The following is an 8,759-nucleotide window of genomic DNA, read 5'->3' on the forward strand; positions in this document are numbered from 1 at the left end:
GCCTTTCCAGGGGTGGGGAACCTGCAGCCTTGGGGCCTTCTAGGTCATTGGGTGCAGCCTTTTGACTGAGTCCAAGTTTTACAGAATAAATCCTTTTATTAAGGGGACTTGTTCTGTGAAGTTTGGATTCAGTCAAAGCTCCACACTTGAGGACCTATAGGACCACATGAGGCCTTGAGGCTGCAGGTTCCCCACCCCTGACCTATTTCCTGACACAAAGATATAATTTTTAAACAAAAAAGTACTCCCCATGATGCTATATGATACTAAATCTTGGAATACTACAGTTTCTGAGAAATCAAATTTGTGAGTGACCCAAACAACAACAGAGATACACATGTGGTATGCACCTAGGCAACCAGATGGTATGGTGGATAGAGGGTGGGGCCTGGAGTCAGGAAAGCCTCAGTTCAAGTCTGGCCTCAGTCACTGCCTAGTTGCATGACCCTGAGTAAACAACTTTCTCTCTGATTTGGTTTCCTCAACTGCAAATTGGGAATAGTAATAACACCTACCTCTAAGGTATTTTGTGAGGATCAGATGTGATAATATTTATAAAGTGCTTAGCCAGAGCCTGGCATATAGCAGGTACTTAATATTTATTCCTTTTCCTTCCTTCCCAAAGAAGGCAATACCATATTTCTCAAATCGAACTATGTTTCCAAAGTAGCCAAGAGTTACCACTGAAGAAATTTATGATCAGAAAACAAGGTAACCTAGTTACAAGACAAGAATAAGCAATAAGAGATGAATAGCCCAAGGGCTACCCTGGTATCCATAAATTTAGAAAAACCTAGAGGAAGACTTCTGGCATGACCTTCTGTAGAAGAATATGGACAAAAATTCTGCAAGATGAGAAGCCATAAATAAGTTGGAAAAAATATTCACTCTGCTGTGTTCACAGATCCATTGAATTAATATTATTACCATAACACTGTTTATTGGGACTGAGGTTGTATCTACATAATATCAAAACATCCAGTCAATTCGGGTTGCAATAATCATTTATTAAGTGCCTAATGTGTGTGCTGCAGAGCCAATAAAGTGGCCACAGTGATGAGCCTGGAGTTTGGAATAAAGACATGGGTTCAAATCCTACATTGACATTAACTAGATATATGAACCTAGATAAGTCACTTAACCTTTAGGAGTGTCAAGTAGCTTTCTAGGAGTCACTGAACTCTTTGTTAGTGAAAGGAGTTCCTCAATGGACAAAATCGTAGATTGCTCGTATTTTTAGGTACATATTCAGGGCATTATGTTTGGTGCCTTGGGAGATTCCAAAATAAATCAAACAATATCTCTGCTCCCAGTAAGCTTATAATCTACTAAGGAAGATGACATGCTTGTAAATAACTATAATACAAGGCAGAAAATTACAAATGCATGACTTATAAGGGGGCAGCTTAGTGTCTCAGTAGATAGAGCACTGGGCCTGGAGACAGGAAGACCTGAGTTTAAATCTGGCCTTAGATGCTTACTAGTTGTGTGACCCTGAGCAAGTAGTTTAACCTCTGTTTGCCTTAATCTACTGGAGAAGGAAATGGCAAACCACTCCAGTGGTTTTGCCAAGAAAACTCCATGGGTAGTATTGGTGTGCTATGGTCTACAGGGTCACAAAGAGTCGGATACTGAACAACAACAAAGAGTTACAAATAGGTGCCCAGAGGTAGGGGAAATCACTTCTAGTTAAAAGGCATTAGGAAAGATTTCAGAGAGAAATATGACTTCTGAGTTGGGCCTTGAAAAGTATTTAGAATTTTGAAAGTCAAAGTTAATGGTGGAGAGTTGAGAATGGGATTGGCATGCTGGGAATGGGAATCATATAGGCATAGATGGAAATTAATTCAGCAAAACCAGATAATTTCATCATGTAAACCCTGCAGCCAGGTGATCAAGTAAATGGCTCTCTGGGTTGACCAGAAAACTTGCTTTTATGTAAATATAGCTTGGATCTGGAAGATCAGGTAGAACAAGAGAAGGAGAAAAACAAAAAAGGAAGAGGAGGAGGAGGAAGACCTGTCTATTCACTAAACTCACATCCAACTAAGATAATGTCCTTCTTGATTTCAAAGACAACAAGACCAAAAATAGAAAGAATGACAGAAAAGTCTAGGGGGTCAATGAACTGTCAGTCTTTCACAAACAGTAACATTAAGACATAATCCAAGTTTCCCTTATAATCACTCCCATAGACAGTGTGGTTCCCAAGTGAATGAAAGGTAATACTGGACACCAGAAGTTACTAAAAGATCAGTAAGTCATGTTCTGACTACTGAATACAGACAGAATTGCATATGACTTCATGACCTTCACACTCTACTTTTGATCCTTATCCCAAGTGGCACATCATGCCTCACAAATGGCAGCCCTAAAACCCAGATCATCAATCTCTTTCTTTCTCTTCCTTCAAATATCTCCTGAAATCCTTCTCCTTGAGTCCCTTCTAACTGATTAATAGAAAAATGATAACTGCATCTATTCCATTACAGTGAAGCAGGAAGTTTCCATGAGTCCATCATACTTGCCAACTCACAAACACCCTTAACCTTCCATTTACACAGTGTTAATATTTGATCTTATCTATCACTGTGCTCACTCAGTCTCTGTAAGGTTTTGGTTGGTCTAGGTCAGTCACCTATTTTAGATTAAAAACTCTAAACTCAGAGGACACAGGCAGCACTATGTATAAGTTGATTCCCTATACATATTTGCTTTGTAATGGTGAGATTTTCAGGATCTGGCATGGAAATAGCCGAACAAGTTTCCCAACCACCATCAAAAAATGCATGCAATTATCAGTTTTTAAAAAGTACAAGTTGTTTATTGAGTTCTTGCTCTGTGGCCCTGATGGGGATATGAGCCATTGTTGGGGATACAGAAAAGTATTTCCTCAACTACATTGTAAGTTTCATGAGGACGCAATCTGTGTTTCATACAGATAGAATTCTTGGTTTGGGGTTTTTTTTTTCACACTCAGTTAAGATGCTACTTCCTACAGGAGGGTTTTCATGATTTCCCTTTCTCCAAGTTATAAGTCCTTTTTCCCTCTCCAGATTAAAGAGGATTTCTTTGTACTTACTTTGTATTTACTTACTTGTATACACAATGCATCACACCAGTAGAATGTACTGAGGGAAAGGATCATTTCATTTTTGTCTCTATCCCCAAAGGCTAGAACACTGCCTAATACTGAAGAGTTTAATAAATTTTTGTTGAATTGCAACAAATGAATTGGAGATTTCCAAATAATATCCCATAATATCAAGTAGAGACATCAAGTTACAAGAACAGACTACAAATGCAGTACTAACATAACACTGGAAAGAATATATGGGGAAAAGTCAATTTGTTAATCAACTATGGTGGTTATATAAGGATCTTAAAGAAGGAAATGGACCCTTCTGAGATAGGCCTAGGTACTTGATCAAGGCAGGAAAGGACATTACTTTCCACCTTTGGACTATTTAGTTTTACAGACATTACTGTTACAGGCAAATTGGGGGAAATAATTCTATTCAGGCTCTGACTATTAAAACTCCTTCAGATATTCCCCAAAAAAAGTATTATCAGGAGCAGGATTCTCCTCTCATTAAAGTAGCTTTTTGGTCTCTAGTAGCACTGCATGTAGTTTTCATATTTTAACTTGGACTAACTTTTTCTTCAAAAACTGTCACTAGACTCCTAAGTAGAAAAACAGCTTTTTTCCCCACTCAAAATCACAAAAACCATTACAGACAACCTTCTCCCTCTGAACAAAAGGGCTTTCAGTGTGTTCTGTTACTGTCTTCTCTGTGGGTTTGAAATTACACACAGCAGTGCTAAAGGTAAGATGAAATTTCTAGAGGTTTTATTTTATTTTTTTACAGATCTGCGTGTTTTTTTTTCTCCTCTCTCCCTCTTGTGGAATATATTTGTGGCCTCCAGCAATCACTTTAGACTTTTTAGACACGTCCGGATGGAGATAGATGACACAAGTGATCTACTTATCTTCCTTTTCCATCACCAATAAAAGTGACAGCCCGCCTAATTAGGCCTAATAAAGCAGCGGCTGTGAGAGTGGCACAGCAGCGATCTAAAGAGAAATAGCATTGACCCACAGATACAGGTGCTGCCTTGAGGCGTTGCTGGTATTACTTTATCTCCAATATGTTACATTTCCACTCATGCCATATTCAAATGCAAGTAGCATGTTTTTCTCCTCAATTCTTAGATCAAGAACAAAAAAAAAAATGTCATCTAATCAAAAAAGGCACTGACAATTTTTCAGCCCCACATTAAAAGCAAAGAGTCATTCAGAACAGTGCACTCCATATTCTATTTTATATTATCACTTTAAGCTATTTCTTTGAATCCCAGACATTTCTTTGTTAAGAAGGAAAATCAAAAATTCATCAGAAGAAGTTCTTTCTCCCCCCCTCTTTTTTTTCTTCTTCCAGGGCTAGCATGGGGTTTTGAGCTGGAACCAACATTTGTAGAAGTTAGGGATCCTTAAGCAATTATTAGCGATGAGAGTTTGACACGCTTGAGAGTTGTCAACAACTGACTTTAAACAAAGTGAAGGAACACGGACATAAATGGTGCTCTCAGCAAAATTAATACACAGCCCTGCAAATTAAAGATGGAGTGTGTTTTTTAAACAAAGGGGAAAAACTTGAACTTTGCATGAAACAGCATTTTAAGTACATCGTTGCAAAAATTATCAGATTGTCAAACGGCATCAAAGAGAATGGGGTCTACAACTATTCATAATGTTTCCACATATGCTAAATACAAAATTTATCTTACTTTATTCTCTATGTCTGTGGCAATTATGGAATGCTATTAGCAAAAGGAAAGGATCTTGAGTCAGAATGCCAACACCTTCACCACAGTATAGAGTACTGGGAACAAACCCACACTGCCTTTTCCCTCCCACCCAAGCCTAGGGCTCACTCTCTTAAAGAGTTGACCTTCTTATATGACTTCAGCTTCTGCATGTGTATCAATAAGTTTCCAAGCCATAACTCTTATCTCTACTTCTAGCCCACTTTCTATATTTTGGCATGTTCAACAAAGTTCAAACTAACCACATCTAAAATCGAACTCCCAATCCAAGCCCTCACTGCTCTACTGTTCCCCAACTTTCTCTTCTCTGTCAAGGACACATCTCTATAGTATTTATTGTTTCTATTGCTCATAATTTTGGAGTCATCTTTCCCTTTACCTTATCTATGCCCATCGACATCTGGTCAGACATCAAGTTCTGCCATTTCTGCCCAAATATACTTCTGGAATCCACTAAAATCAAATCCCATCGTTTTAATCCTTAACCAACCTCTTCACATCCAGACATACAACTTCTTAGCCTCCAATTTCCATCCAAGCAAGTCAATCCCACATACAACAGTAACTCATCTTTTTAATCACCACTTCTCCAGAGCTGATGATGTCTTTCAGTTACCTCACAAATCAAATTTAAATTCCTAACTCTGAGTTTGAAGTCAATTCATGAATTGCCTGGGCTTTCTGTACTCCTCTGTCTTTATCATGTCTTTCTTCTCTTTCAAACCATCACTTATGAAAGCTGTTCTATAACAGCCTTTCCTAATTGATTCTATCTAGCTTCAGACACTAAGCAATCCAGCAATCCTCAGTCTTACTTATCTACCCCTCTTTCTCTCTCAGGTGTATTCAAATATCTACATATGCATATGTATGTGTGTATGTCTCCTCATGTTTACATATTTTCTCCTATTTGTCCACTAACATCATACCCGCTGTTAAAGTATACACTTTTCAAGGTCAGAGATACATCTAATAACATTTAGTGCCCTGTATATAGGATATACCACATTACATTATAATACAATACAATGCAATAAAATACAATATAGAACACACTTATTCAATATCTAGTATCTTCCAAACACTGTGCTAAGTGCCATTGATACAAATAAGAAAAAAATAATTCCTGCCTTCAAAAAACTTACAATCTAATAGGGGAAAGACAACACATAAAAAGAAGGTGAAGGGATCCCCCACCCCAGGATTGAGTTGAAGCCAAGCAGCTAGTGGGAAATAGAGAGTTAGCTGGGCTTCTGAGTTCTCTTTAAATGGGGGTTTTGGTAGGAGTCTTTGCTCCATCCTCTCACCTTTTCATTCAGAGGAGCAGAGGCAACCAAGGATTCCGATGAGGTGTGAGCATCAAACATGATGAAATCTCCTTGCTGATAGGTTTCTTGGGGGTGAGCTCTTCCTGGGGGTGGGGGATGATGATGGAGTTAAAAGAAAGCAGGATAGCTGGTGGGAAATGTAAGAAGCACTCAGTAAAGATTGTTGATTGACTACAACTGGACACAAGGGTGAACCATAAGGGTTAGGTATATGTTATAGTAGAAAAAAACAACAGACTTGGAATCAGATGGGGCCTAGAATTTCCCCTATGATGCTTAGTAGCTGTGAGACCATAGACGATGAGTTACTTAACTTGTCTTTGCTTCAGTTTCCTTATCCATAAATTGAGGGCAATAATCTTATCTGCCTCACTGAGTTGTTGCAAAGCTTAAAGACAATAATGTCCATAAAGTGCTTTGCCAGCCTTAAGTTTAGCAAGAAGAAGTAAGGAGTTTGTGGCTAGAGTTATGGGCTTGGAGCCTGGTTGACCAGGGTTTATATCTCACTTCAGACACTTACTAGTGAGGCATGACCAAGTCATTTAATTTTTCTTAACTTTCCTAAGGTAAGACCTATAGTGTTAACCTCACAAAATTGTTGTGAGTTTCTAAAAAGAATAATGTTTCTAAAAAAATAATGTATATAAAATCTTTTGCAAACCATAAAGCATTATGTTAGTGTAATTCTTAGAATTCCCACCCATATTGAGATGATAAAATCACTTTCTCCATTTTCAGACCTGAATGACTAACCATTTAATCTCATACATCTCCCTAAGGCCATAAGATCTACCCATTGTAGATAATGTTCAGTAATGACAGCTTGTTCATATGACTCTAGGAAAGGGAAAAACAGAAAAAGTAAAATTCTTACAGAAAGGGGTATTGCTTGGTAATACATATTCCACTCCCAAAGAGCTATGAAATTGAATTTATATTAATGAAGGATGGTCTTTTTCATATGTGCCTTCTGGAAGACAAAGAATTGAGAGCAATGGACTTTCTTAATGTCTTCATTTGAATAGTGTGTAGGTAGATTCTATGTCTATTTGCATTCCTCTCCACATTTTTGAATATGTACAGCTAGACTCAGAGCACATCCACATGGCACATGCCAGAATTGAAAATGTAGCACTATGGAATAGGTTGGAACAACTTTGGGAACAAGAGTGGAAGAGAATGGTGTGTTCTATGTTAAAGATGTAAAACAAAAGTTAGACACAGAATGAATCAACATAGAGTATGCTTTCATGCTTCAGAAAATCTGAATGTCTTGTGTAGAATATCTTCTCACACATTGGGGCAGCATCTATGCATGTATATTGGTCAGTAGGAGAATTATGAAAACTGCTTGCTCACTTTGCATTCCATCAACAGGAAATCTCTATTCACAGGCATTTCCATATTTTTCCAGAACAAGTGATAACTGATGTCTATAATGATGACCCTGAGGCACTGCATGATTCTGATGTGCTTTATAAATTATCAAAGAAATAGTAAATTATGTTCAGTATCATTTTAGTGTTGTGTATTTTATTTCCATTCTTTGAAAATTGATAAGACATTACAGAAATTCTGTACTGGCCTGAATATTTGATTAACCAGAAAGACATTCCCTGACCATGCTGGATACCAGAATTTACTGTATGATGGGGAAGACATAACATCTGCCTTAGGTTTTCACTATGAGCTAATAACAATTCTAACACAACTACTGACCTTCACCTCTTCAATTCCTTGATTTTCTTGTCCTGGAGAACTGGAGAACTCAAAAGTGACAGCCAAGAATAGGAATCCAGAATAATATCTTTTTTGTTGTTGTCCAATGTGGTGTTTAGGCACTGCTTCTTTAGGGAATCTATGTTCCCTAAATGTCATTGGATGTCATAATGAAAACTGATGACCTTCTCTATTCAACAACAGTCAATAGAACTTGAATATGCATCTAGATTCTAATGATTTCATTCTGAAAGCTCTGAAACATTACAGAAATGGGAGTCTCTAAGAGAAAAGAGGAAAGGAAAAGTCAAATGTAGACTCAGGTCCAGCATAACTTTAATATTAAAGTACTTACATGATGGTTCAAATATATTTTTTAAATCTGAAGAAATTCTCTGGTATTAACACTTTGATCCTTTTCAAAGTACCCAAGCAGTAAAGGGGAGACAGAGAGTAGAATTCTTTTTTTTGGGGGGGGGGAAGAGAAAGTTCAACATTTTTTAAAGTAAATGATTTATTGATGATCTTTTTTAAAAAATAGCAATCACTTCCTAGAGACCCCTCATCATGCCTCCAAAAGAACCTTCCTTTGTAACAATATTGTTGTCATTCATTCTTCAGTTTTGAAGAGGACCAATGACATCATGAGATAATGTCTTAACTTGCACACAAGCTGGATTGAAGTGAGGCAGAGTTACACAAAGTCATCAGCCTCACTTTTCCAATCATCAAAGTCCAGTGGCTTGACAAAAATCAGGATGACTGGTAGCAGCCCAGAATGCAGTGGATGACTTTGATATCTTCAATGTCTGACCAAGCTCTAAGCACCCACAGTGGCTGCTTCATGGCCATTGGAACAAATTATTCTCATCTACTCATTCTGCT

The 8,759-nt window shown here is 37.7% G+C and overlaps 1 long non-coding RNA gene across 3 annotated transcripts in view; it reads right to left on the minus strand.

Annotated features, from left to right (window-relative positions):
* Positions 1-8,000, minus strand: part of LOC110195773 (uncharacterized) — a 50,675-nt gene extending 42,675 nt beyond the window's left edge. For 2 of the 3 annotated variants that reach the window (XR_013485098.1, XR_002321006.2), the window contains exon 1: positions 7,875-8,000. This is a non-coding gene — a long non-coding RNA (uncharacterized LOC110195773). Of the gene's footprint in view, positions 1-6,134; positions 6,213-7,874 lie in introns of those variants that run through there. The other variant, XR_013485097.1, reaches the window with a different exon arrangement.
* Between the last annotated feature and the right edge of the window lie 759 nt (positions 8,001-8,759).

The sequence above is a fragment of the Phascolarctos cinereus genome, unplaced genomic scaffold, assembly GCF_003287225.1.
Source record: "Phascolarctos cinereus isolate Bilbo 61053 unplaced genomic scaffold, phaCin_HiC Scaffold_3;HRSCAF=262, whole genome shotgun sequence".
Classification (NCBI taxonomy): domain Eukaryota; kingdom Metazoa; phylum Chordata; class Mammalia; order Diprotodontia; family Phascolarctidae; genus Phascolarctos; species Phascolarctos cinereus.